General features: G+C 40.0%; 1 long non-coding RNA gene across 3 annotated transcripts in view; it reads right to left on the reverse strand.

Annotated features, from left to right (window-relative positions):
• The window catches only part of LOC123349492, an 83,129-nt gene that overhangs the window by 33,804 nt on the left and 36,267 nt on the right, over positions 1 to 13,058 (reverse strand). The window contains exon 3 of one of the 3 annotated variants that reach the window (XR_006573567.1): positions 2,191 to 2,393. The exons of the other annotated variants lie outside the window; for them this stretch is intronic. This is a non-coding gene — a long non-coding RNA (uncharacterized LOC123349492). The remainder of the gene's footprint in view (positions 1 to 2,190; positions 2,394 to 13,058) is intronic. 3 annotated transcript variants of the gene reach the window in all.

Raw genomic sequence — 13,058 nt, forward strand, 5'->3', positions numbered from 1 at the left:
CATTTGCCTGGAATGTGGGAGACTCGTATTTGAACCCCGTTCTAGAACTGTGAACTCATATTTTCCCTTTTCCAGCTGAGCATCCTGACAGGCAGCCTGTTCTAGAGCAGCTTGCTCTTACTCTCTCCTGTTGAAGCTGTTCTACTTTGTCTAACTACATAAGTAGTCATTGAAGTAGCGACTTGATTTCCAATCACTACGCCCTGCTGGTCTGCTGAGCATCCTAATCACCAGTCTATAGGCTAGCCTGGCCTCAAACTTTCCTGTTGAAGCTGTTCCACCTTCTATACATTCTTAAATTTTCACTGAGCCAAACAGCAAGAGAATGAATCTGTAGTCTGGTGATTAAGGAATTCACCTGAGAGGTAGGAGAGATGGATTCAAATCCTCTCTCTGCCTGACTCGGACAGATTTGAATCCACCGCTTCTATCTCTCAGGTTAGTGCCTTAATCACCAGGCTACGGAGTCATTCTCTCTCTTTGGCTCAATGAATGTTTAAGTACTTATAAAAAGTGGAACAGCTTCAAAAGGAGAGATCGAAAACGACCCATCCCAAAATAGCCTGTTTCCTGGTGGTTAGGTTAGGATAGGAGGAGGGAGAGCTGAGTTTGAGTCCTTGCATCCAAACTTGGGTGTCCCCCATCCTTCTAAGTGCCCTAAGCTCGATGTTTTAAGGGGGAACACATGCAGTTTTCTGAATGTGTTTTCTGGACTCTTCTGATTTTGCTGACAAATTCTGAACATTTTCAGAACTGACTAGAGTATTTGTTCTGATTCTCAATTTGTTGCCTGAACCAAAATATCAATTATTCAGCCAGCTCTACTGCAAACTCAATTTTAAAGGTGCAGCCTTTTGTCTTCTCTGTTCTCCTTTCAACCTCCACGTTGGACCAATATTCCAGTGGGTTCAGTGGCAAAGGATCAACAATAGAAGGTCATTAACTCTCAACGATCCTCTATTGAAAAAGGAAACCCTAGAGAAAAGGCTGGCCTTTAGCCAGAGGAACTGGTTTAATAGGGCACAGACAAATCAGCTGCTGGGGTCAGTGGTCAGTTGTTCAGTTTTGTTAAACTGAAATAATATCGTGACTCAAGTGTTGAGTCCCCCCCCTTAAATAATGAATAATCAACATGATTTGTTTGAACAGGCTGTAGTATGAAATTTGTTTCATAAAGTCTTTGGTAATTATTTTTCTTTAAATAAATATATTACTAGATATTATGATTGGTTTGCAATAAAATGCAGTGGATATTTTATTTGCAACCATTAAGTGAGGGGAAAGATTAAGCCTGATGTAGATAAAGACCAAATACTTTTGGAAGATCTCTTCCTCCCCTGCGCCACCCCTCTCCCCTCCCCAATCAGTCTTCAGGAATAAGACACCCAACCCACAAGATATCCCTTCATGGAAACTCATCTTGCCATCTCTTACTGTTTTCCTCTATGCATCAAAACTCTCTTAGCTCCCATATTGTGCAGTCTCAAGGCCAAAACATAAGAAAAGGATATAATATTATGTGATTTACTGTGGGCACACACTTTGTAATGTGACCTCAGCTAGCATTTAGGCCACCTGGTATCAATTATGAATTTTGGTTTATAAGTCATTAATTAAGAGGTCTGTGTGAACTCTGACAGAACAATTTAGGGTGTCTAATTTTGCTACTTCCTGCATAAATTAGTTAATCAAAGAGCTGGTGTTTGTTCTGAGAGGTCTGAAATTTCTATTACTTGAGTATACCACTTAGGCCAAACTCTGCTTTGAAATGTGAATTACCTGTAATTGACTAGTCAGAAGTATTGAGAAACACAATATATGTACCACTATCCATTTACAAGCTTTCAAAGCTAAAAGAGTAATTGTTCTGTCCTTCAAACCTAGTGCTTTGAACCTACAGTAATAATTAAAGAATGGCTTTAAAAATGTATGACTATTTATCATATCAATATTACACTTAACCTTCTGCTATCCTCTGCATGTTGTATTTGAGCTCTCATTGGACCATTCTGTATGTAAGTAGCTAGAAGGACCCTTGTCCTTTCACCCTTGCCTTTTAAAGAGGGGGAAATCTCTGATTATTATAAGCAAACACTGAACCTGAAACTCTGTAATCTAGATGTGATTATATCACCTCATTTATGTTAAGCATATATGTGTTGAATATAAACATAGGAAAGACTGGCTCACCTTTGTGTTCTTCACAGCCAGCCAAATTGGTGGTAGAAAGTCATGGTCAAATTCGTCCCTGATGTTAACCCTCAAATGTATCTGGCCCATGATATTTATCAGTCCTAAAATGGATGATGAGCCAATTTTACAGAAGAGATATCATTTGTTTAATTGGACTCTGCCAATTTCTCCTCTGGGTAACAGTCAGATTCTCTGGGCCTCTGTGCAGAAACATACAAAATATGCAATCACATGCAGATATGGTGCTGAATTTCTAACTGGAATGAAATGCTCTAGCGTAACTTGTAATATTCACAGAGATAGATTATCTACAAATTGGTAGGCTACAACATAAAATGGTCATTTCCCATCTCTTATGAGGTTGCAGATTAGGCACAAAACCATATTTCAGTAATGTGTTCCAGGTACTTGTTGCAATGAAGATGAGAAGCTGAATGAGGAGGAGGATAGAAGTAAATAACATGATTTTAGTGAGGGTGATATCTATCCAAAATGCACTTGTTTTGCATTTCTTTTTTCCTGGAAGCTTGGGAGATATTAATTAATTACTTATTCTTCCCTTAGAAGGGCCATAGCAAAGGAAAAATTAAAAAAAATCTAGGCAGGTAGGCAAACAGTGGGCAGGATGAAAAATTGCATTCTCAATCCCTCCTTATCCAGAAACACACTTTTTGCTGGCATTACCAGTGTTCCTAAATAAAGAGTGCAAGATCAATCCCAAGAGTATAAGCGCTAAACTTTAAGATTTGGGAAATAAGCACTTAACATAGAAATGTTTGGAAGAGATTTTGTTGGTGTGTTGGAATTACCCCGAAATCTCTCTAGTGCATGAGTACTAAATTCATTTTACTGAGATGGCCCAGTTCCACATTTAATAAGGACCCCATAATATGTTCAATCCACAGTGGAACTCCAAATAAAGTAAATGGGAAGTTCACACGAACATCAAGAGCAGAAGTACACATTTGCCTGTTAGGTTCACTCCCTCGGGGCACCTGGCATTGGCCACTGTCGGTAGACAGATACTGGGCTAGATGGACCTTTGGTCTGACCCGGTACGGCCTTTCTTATGTTCTTATGTTATGTTAAGTAGTAAATAAACAATATATAGCTAGGTAAGTTCCTTTGAGTACTTGGTTTGACTGTCCTTAATGTGAGGCAGATAAGTCCCAAATATGAAAGTCAGCAAGAGATTGTGGTAAAATAAAGCCAAACATTATGAGTACAAATGCCACCTCATTGGAATATTGACAAGCCATGGAAAGAGGCTGCAATAAGAATCATTCAAAAAGTGGCTGTGAAGGATTCATCCTACCAGCTCTCCAGTGTGAAATCAATAGCATACATATTTTTGCATGTGCTTGTAGTGATTCACATTTATTGGACTTGGCTCCAAAAGCAAAACATGTTTTGTTTTTGCTCATGGTACGTATCCTCTTATTATTGGATTTTAAGCATAATTGAATTACACGGTTCAAATTTGTTGCAGCAGGTAGAGTTGAAGTTTCAGCAGTTGATTTGTACACTGGTTAGAATGTTTGTGCAATGTGTTTTATGATGATTAGCCATGCTATGCCTACTCTGACTGAGCTGCTTAATACATGAGCAAAGTCCAAAATATTTCTTTGCATTCTAGTTCAACTACCTGAAGGGGGGGTTCCAAAGAGGATGGAGCTCGGCTGTTCTCAGTGGTACCAGATGACAGAACAAGGAGCAATGGTCTCAAGTTGCAGTGGGGGAGGTCTAGGTTGGATATTAGGAAAAACTATTTCACTAGGAGAGTGGTGAAGCACTGGAATGGGTTACCTAGGTAGGTGGTGGAACCTCCATCCTTAGAGGTTTTTAAGGACATTCTCACTGTTACCACACAGCTGTTACTGAGAGATGACAGTTTATTTTTCTCTCTACAATTTAAAATAGCAAATAATGATGTTGTATATGCTACCAAATGTTGGCAATCACTGCATCAAGATTCATCATGCACAAGCTTTTTCTATGTTATTCATAACATCTCCTATTTCCTTACGTAAGCAAAAATCCAGATGGGAGGGGGGAGTCAGATTAGTCTTGTACCATTTATTTTGAACACAGGAAATGTCTTTATAATGATGACATTCAAAAATCCCGAAAGAAAAATACAAATAAAGACAAACAGATACAAGTAGTACAATATGAGCTATACATAATTAAAGGTTTTATTTTTATCTTGGGATGGAATGACAAGTAGTAACTTCTCAAGCTTTCAAATAGTGCAAAAAATTAAATAAAAATGCAGCCCTTAATTAGTAGGTGGCTTATTCTCATATTTTCAAATCACTGGGGGAGGGGGGCTAAGAACATTGCTTATTCTTAAAGTTTCCTGACATTTCCCATTATAAGAACCTATTTTTAGTTGCTTAAACTTTGTGAAACTTTAACCATTTGGACAGCAATTTTACACACCAGCCTTCTGCCTCAGTCTAAATTGTGTTTGAGAATTTCAGTCAAAATGGTCCAACTCGGGTGACCAGACAGCAAGTATGAAAAATTGGGATATGGGAGGGGGGTGTCATAGGAGCCTGTATAAGAAAAAGACCCCAAAATTGGGATTGTCCCTATAAAACCAGGACATCTGGTCACCCTAGGTCCAGCCCATGTCCAATAATCTGGTTGGAGAAAAATATTTTTTTGCCCATGGTAAATTCTGGTGATCTTTGTTGGGAGAAGCTCTAATGCCCCCCATGCTTGGAGTAGGGATATGGCAGAGGGATGCCCTTTGTGTCAGGGATGTGTCTTTTCCAGTCCCCCGATCTCAAATTTGATCAAGTTATAAGCCTTTGGAGGGGGGGGGAGGAGGAAATAAATAAGTTTGCAAATGCACAGAGACATCTAGAGTGTCGCACCTAAATTGTCTGAAGAGTCTGTCCACATTAGCATGCTCTAGCCTGGGGCTACTGAGAGCAGCTGAGCAGGATTTTCCCTGCAATTGCAGCTTTGGGCTGGGCCTAGTCAAGGCACCAGAATGAGAGCAGGAGCCTGTCTCTCCTGTGCCTGCAGGCTGCAGTGACCCCACTATTGTGCCCAGGCAGCATGGAGGTGGAAGCTAGGATGACCAGATGTCCCGATTTTATAGGGACAGTCCCGATTTCTGGGTCCTTTTCTTATATAGGGTCCCCCCCACACACACACACACGCTGTCCCGATTTTTCACACTTGTTGTCTGGTCACCCTAGTGGAAGCTGACAGATTTTAATGCTGAGGGGACAAAGGCCGGACCTGGGGTTGAGAGGGAGTGAGACTGGAAAAGGAGCTTGGGATGGGACTGAGAGGAGACGGATAAGGATCCAGGGGCAGAATTGGGACTGTCTTTGCATGGGACAAGTAGCCCATGTGGGTGGGTGACACAGATTGAATGGGGAGACCAGACAGGGAGACTGGGACTAACAGCCAGTGTGTATGGGCAACGTAGGCAGGGGAATGAAGACACGGTCTGGACAAGGAGCTTTGTGCTGCCTGAGAATGGCCGGACAAGGGACGAGAAGCTTGAGGGGTGGGGTCTGAGATGGTCTAAGTGAGAAAAATGGGATGGGACAAGGAAGTAGCGGTGGGAAGAAAGATAGGAATAGAACAGGAACCGATTGTAAGGGAGAGGGCAGAAGGGCATCAAATTTGGGAAGAGTGGGCAGAAGAGTCTTTTCCTGCTTCAGCACGCTCTCCTCCACAACCTGACAGGGAACCCAATCTTCCTGAATCTCATCAGTCATTCCCTTGCTGTCAGCAAATATCTGTGACAGCCGCTGGAAAAGTGTCCCATTCCCCTCTAGTACTGGTCCATGTAGAGGATGAGAACTTACTACTGCTATCAATTACTCCATAAATTCAACTGGCAGATGTCCATGTGGGAAATCTAAAGGTTCAAATGCTGCTGATGACCCTGTTGTTGTTAATATGATAGCCCATGATGGCATTTTTTTTTTCAGATTGATTTAAAAAAAACACACTAGGAAATTACGCGCACACACACACACACACACACACACATATTATGTTAAAAACATTAAGGTTGCAAAGTTAAACACTGAAGCATAGGAAATCCCCCATGTAACCTATTTACTCTTGGTGTCTGTATGCTATATGATATAGTTTAGTTACATGATCACATACTACTTTTTCCATAGAACCCCTGACTCAATGGATAAGATGAGCCTGCTCTGGAAATTAATCAATGTTGTGCAGTAAAGGAGACTTGTCTGAAATAAATAAATGTTTGTGAAGCACTCATGCTATAGCAATAAATTGTATAGAAAAGTCCATAAGGAAATTACTATTTATGTCTTCTGAATAGGGTTTGATTAGCATTTAGTAAATTTATTCTCATAACGTCATGGTGACTGCTCACTCAGGGCATGTCCTGCACAGTTCCTATTTCCGTTCATTAGTCAGAAAGGATTTTTTTGTTCATCTTTACAAATCAAAACTTAAATACCAACTAAACAACAAACATAGGAGGTGCATTATGGATAAACAAGATGTAAAATGAAGCTGGCCAGAGCTGGCTTTTTTCCTTCTCACCGACGGAGGGAGCAGAGAGCTCCATCCTCTAGGTCCTGTGTCCGTGGGGCTTACATATACAATTCATTACAAAAGCAAAAAAAAAGTTTTCTCCCCCTACTAGTTCAGATAAAATCTATATCTGTAAATAAGACAGTACAGTACAAGGACAAGTTATAATAAAACATATTCTTCAAAACTTTGATGAAGTTAAGCAAGAAAAAAAAATCTGGCTAAAGCTAGTTAATAACTAACTTTAAAAAGTTATTTCTGTCTGCTGGATCAGTAGAAAGCAATGGCCATCACTGAGGGAATCAATCAATCAATTTGCAGTTTCCTGTGGGCAACAGCTAGAGTCTGGGGCCCAGATAGCTTAATCAAAAGAAGTCATAGAATGAGAAGACCAGAATTGCACAGACTACAGACAAATTCTTTGGAGCATATGTTCAGCGTACAATGTGTGAAAATGAGTTTGGCATGCAACATCTTATTTTCAAGAAAGATGCACTCAGAATTTTAACTATATTTTGAATGTTAGGTGCATTGTAATGTGTGTAAAGTTCAACACATTTTCAGTTATCTCAATGCCTTCTGGCAACAAAGACTGCAGAGTTCCATTGCCCAAGTTAATAACTCTTTTTCACCTTCACTTTTGTACAATGTTATAATTTCTTCATAAACAGAATTACATTAAGGCTATTTAAAATAGACTATCCAAACAAACAAACAGCAAAAAACCAAAGGAAGATACTGTCAAACTATCAGGTTCATGATCCAAGGACCTTTTCAATAGAAAGATTCCCATCCACTTCAGTGGACAATGGATCAGGCCCTAAATAGACCCCAAATGACCAGACTGACTGCCAGTCAGAAACCAAAAGGAAACACCTACCCAAAGATATATCCCTGACTCCAAAAACAAAACTCAGAGGAGGATAGGATGAAGATCATCATCTCCCCATTAGTATGGCCTCTGAACTACTATCTATAGCAGTCTCTCCAAACCATCCTCCTCAGCCTACCCACAGCCGTGGATTTACAAAACCACATATTCACTTCTCACCTGGTGAAGACCTGGGAATCCGAGCCTATGTCAAGTGAATTGTGAACAGTTGCTCCAGCAGATGGTCTTTCCCTATAGAAGCTACCCCACGGACTCACTAAAAAAGCACATTGGCAGACTTCTGACAAAAGTCCTATTAATTTCCCTATATTCAGTTAGTGCTGTTATATCACTCAGCAGCTCTTCTAGTGTAGATTCAGAATTGCTCTTCTCTTGTCCTGGATCTCTTCCCTAAATTGCCCAGAAGAATTTCCACTTTCTAGAAAGGGTTCCTCATGATGTGTATACCACCTTCTATTCCTTGAAACCCATGACCAAACTCTGATTAAGATGTTTCCATTTGCTATCATGCATATTGGCCACTTCAGTATTCATTTTGGGAAATATATCAAAAAATGTATTTGAACCTTTGCTCAGAAAACCAAGCGGAAGGAAAGATAAATTAACTAGAATGTATAATGTATCTGATAAAATTGCCTCAAATATTCATTATAGCATATATGTATATATATAGGAACGCTGGATCTGTTCAAGCTGAGCTCAAATGTTTGGCAGCAGAATCCAGTTCCAGCTTGGATTTTGTCCACTAACTCCTGGATTTTTTTGGAGAACATCCAATGGCCATCCAACACTGCTTTGATTAAATTTAAAATGTCCATTAGCTTCAGCTTTCCATTTTAAGATATTGTGAAAGCTTCTAGCCTTTGAGTTTAAAGAGAAAATAAAACCCCAGCAGTTCTGTCCTGTCACCTATCTAACCCACTTCCATTCTCAACATTATGACACATGTACACTGTATTGCCCACTTTGGAAAAAGGAGAACATTTGTGGTGGCATTGTCAACTGTTCTGCAACATGCTCTGCATGCATAGACAGAACTACTGAGACAGTGAGAATTATTCTTGTCAGGGCCATGTCTTTGTCTGTCATGGAATTTTGCAAATTACTTCACTTCTGACAACACACAGCAAGACTTGGAAATTCACAAAAAGTTAGAGACTTTTACTGAAGGATAGTTTCTTTACATCCAAATAATTCTAAAAAACACTGAAAAATTATCCTGGAAAGAGTTTTCTTTTTCTTTGAGGGACCCAGTTTAGTTACTTTTTTCTTTAATTAATAAAAATATAAATAAATAAATAAATTTAGGGGGTGGGGCCATGACACCGAGTGCCATGCAGAACAGCTAGTACAGTGGCTTCAAACCATTATTGTCCGAGGCTACAAACCCCAGAGGTTAGATCTGGTGGCTGCATGGAGATAGAGAGGAGGATCAGTGGCTTGAAGTGTGGTCAAACAGTGCAAAACCCAGCTCAGATATCCTTTTACTTTGGCTTGGGTTTACGCATAAGGTTTCAGAGGTGAGAAAGTTGGGCTTGTAACATAGTTCAAAACCAGTTGAATTTTGCCTGGTTTTGACTTCATTCTTTTTTTCCCCCACAGATCTAATTATTTGTTGATTTTTCTGTTCTCCCTTAGAAATTTTGACTTGACTTTAATCACTCTTCTTCTAAAAACAACCATTATTCATGTTTACCTGGAAAGATTTACATTGAACTTAGCCATGCCTACTTGCAAATGGCTCAAAGGGGGAACATGTGTAAATTACTCGCACGCACACACAAACAAAATACTGCTTTTCTAAAAAATACTGGTAAAAGGTGTTGGTTGGTAAGTAATAGGTGGTCATTTAGGTGAATTTAAATTGATGTTGCTTTCGCAAGCTTTATCTGTGATCAGCCCCTTTGGCCTCAATACTACAAATACTTGACACTGCAGTCGATGCATTGCATGTCAATTTAGCAGGTCTAGTGAAGACCCACTAAATCAATGGCAGAGTGCTCTCCGGTACTTCAGCTCTCCGAGAGCAGTAAAGTAAGTCAACTGGAGAGAGCCTCCCACCGACGCAGCGCAGTGAAGACATCAGGGTAAATTGCCCTAAGGTATGTCGAGTAGCTGGAGTAGCTTAGTTTGACTTACCCCAGTAGTGAAGACAAGCCCCTACACTTATGCAGGGGTGGCTCCAGGCACCAGCACACCAAGCACATGCCTGGGGCGGCAAGCCACGAGGGGCGCTCTGCCGGTCGCCGCAAGAGCGGCAGGCAGGTTGCCTTCGGCAGCATGCCTGCAGAGGGTCCACTGGTCCCGCGGCTTCGGCGGACCTCCCGCAGGTGTGCCGCCGAATCCACGGGACCAGGGACCTCCCACAGGCAAGCCGACGAAGGCAACCTGCCTGCCGTGCTTGGGGCGGCAAAATACCTAGAGCCGCCCCTGCACTTATGCTTAACTTTAAATATGTGGCTTTGCCTATTGACTTCAAGTTAACTATGTGCATTACTCTTTGCAGGATAGGAGCGTGTGGTCAAACTTTTCCAAAACAGGTACCTAAAGTTAGGCTCCAAAATTTATAGTTAGGCTCCAAAATAAATAGCCTGATTTTCCAAACTGATGAACACACATTCACTTCAGTGGGTGTTGTTGAGTGCTTTAAACTTTTGGAAATCAGGCCACTTTAATAAAAGTCTAATATAGACTTAAGACCCTAATAAAGCTATTTTTGAAAATCCTGGTTTACATCTATCTATTTTTCTTCTACATAATTCTGAAATATATTCACCTATAGTATTTGCTTTATATTTGGTTGAAATATTAAGCACAATAAGTCATTCAGCAGCACTACCTAGACTATTATTATTTGTTCTCATCTAATTAACACTCATTCATCTATTGTGCTTATTTTAAATTTTCAGAGTGAAATAACACAGATAATTTTAACACAATGTTTCCTGGTCAGAGAGATACCATAGGTCCTGATCCTGCAAACATGTCTGCACATGGGCTTTACTCTGATTTCAGTGTTATAACTATGAGTAGTAAAGTTGGCAGGATTGGGGCTTACTTTTGTTACTACTAATAAAACAAAAAAGTGTTTTAATAGTGATGTAAAGTGTTTATGATTTAACTTTATGCTCTAGGACTACTTATAGGTTGTGAAGTTAAGTACTTACAAAAAGCTTTGCAGAATGGGAGTGGAATCAAGCCCTTAGTGATGATATGTAATTTTATCTATCTGAGCTATTAAAAATGGTTATGCATACACAAAGATGTCTAAACTTTTCTACTCAACCCAACTTTTCAAAGCATTCAACCGTTGCACTTTAAGACAGTTACAGCCACTGGCTTGTTAGTTTTACACAGGTATCAGATTTGTAACCATTAATATGCAGACAGGAGATGATTAAATGGAGCTGTGATACAATGTGACACTATATAATAAATGAGAATGGAAAATATGAATTTATAACCATAAATCATGTATTAAAATGTATATGACAAGCTCACATTGATGAAGCCAACAGAGAAATAACAAATATGGCATATGCCACTTTCATGATAAAAACAGAGAAAAAAATTCTTCTAATGTTATGATTATCTTATTTCTGTCTTCTATTTAAGATTCGGATGTTGAGACTGAAACTAATGCTTGCCCTATTGCAAATACAGCTATGGTACAACTCATTAATTTAACATTTAATTTCAGGTTGACAGATATCAGTCAACACCTTCCCTCCAAGATCTTGAAGTATGGTTTCTTCTCCAGAAAGTTTTTAAATAAAATTAGAACCAAACTGCAGAAATCTTTATTTAGCAGAATGAAAGGTATAGAGCATTACAAGTTAATATTTCTATATGAGGTTTTGCAGTATAAATGAACTACAACATTTCCATTCAAAAGTATGAGTATAAAACATTTAAATGTTACGCATTTGGGCCCCAATCTTGCAAAGACATATGTATGTGATAAATGTTTCTACCCTTTGGGGCTACTTGCTGTTGTAATTGGGGCCAAAGCAGTTTCACTGAAATCAATGGGACTACTCCGTGTGTAAAGTTATCCAGTATTAAGTCTTTGCAGGACTTCTCAGGGTTTGGCCCTTAAAATGAAATCATTTTCTAGTTTCTCATTCACTCTAGTGAATGTATCAAGCCGTTGGTAGGTTTGAGTATGATGGACTTCAGGAATTGCTCCTTAAATGTATTTTAAACTGGGGTACTTAAACCTAAATTAGATAAAGAATTATAACAAATGCTATAAGGAACAATTCTCTACTGGCCTTTATGAATGGACTAGATTGCCTGCCTTTTTACAGTAACAGTGGGCCACAATCAAGAGCAGGGCCCTCTTGCACTAGGCACTGTCAAAGTCAGAGACAATCTTCACCTTGAAGAATTTATCATCTGAGAAAAAAACAAACAATGGGTGGGAGAGGAAATAAACATAGAGAAGTTAAGTGACTTGTCAAGGTCAGAAACACAGAAGCTCAGTTGCAGAGCTGGGAATAGGACACAGGTTTCCGGAATCTCAGTCCATTATTACAGCTAAATAAATAATTCATCTATTTTTTTTCTGTTCACAAACTTTTCGTGAGCACATTGTGAAAATTGCTGAGTTACTCATTCTAAATTAAGAGGGGTAGCCGTGTTAGTCTGTATCAGCAAAAACAATGAGGAGTCCTTGTGGCAACTTAGGCCACGTCTATACTTACCCGCCGGGTCGACGCGGCGAGTTCGACTTCTCGGAGTTCGAACTATCGCGTCTGATCTAGACGCGATAGTTCGAACTCCGGAAGCGCTGCGGTCGACTCCGGTACTCCACCGCGGCAGGAGGAGTTGCCGGAGTCGACCTTGGAGCCGCGGAGTTCGCTTCCGCGGCGTCTGGACGGTAAGTCATTCGAACTAGGGTAGTTCGAATTCAGCTACGTTATTCACGTAGCTGAATTCGCGTACCCTAGTTCGAACCAGGGGCTGTGTGTAGACCAGGGCTTAGAGACTAACAAATTTGGGCATAAGCTTTCGTGGGCTAGAACCCACTTCATCACATGCATGGAGTGAAAAATACAGTAAGCAGTATATATATTACAGCACATGAAAAGATGGTAATTGCCTTACCAAGTGGGGAGTCAGTGCTAACGAGGCCAATTCAATCAAGGTGGACATCGCCCATTCCCAACAGTTGAGAAGAATATCAAGAGAGGGAAAATTACTTTTTGTAGTGACCCAGCCACACTCAGTCTTTATTCAGGCCTATTTTGACGGTGTCCAGTTTGCAAATTAATTCCAGTTCTGCAGTTTCTTGTTGAAGTCTGTTTTTGAAGTATATTTTGTTGAAGAATTGCCACTTTTAAGTCTGTTACTGAGTCCTCAGGGAGATTGAAGCACTCTCCTACTGATTTTTTGAATGTTAGAATTCTTGATGTCTGATTTCTATCCA

Source organism: Mauremys mutica, chromosome 14 (assembly GCF_020497125.1).
Source record: "Mauremys mutica isolate MM-2020 ecotype Southern chromosome 14, ASM2049712v1, whole genome shotgun sequence".
In the NCBI taxonomy this organism is placed as follows: domain Eukaryota; kingdom Metazoa; phylum Chordata; order Testudines; family Geoemydidae; genus Mauremys; species Mauremys mutica.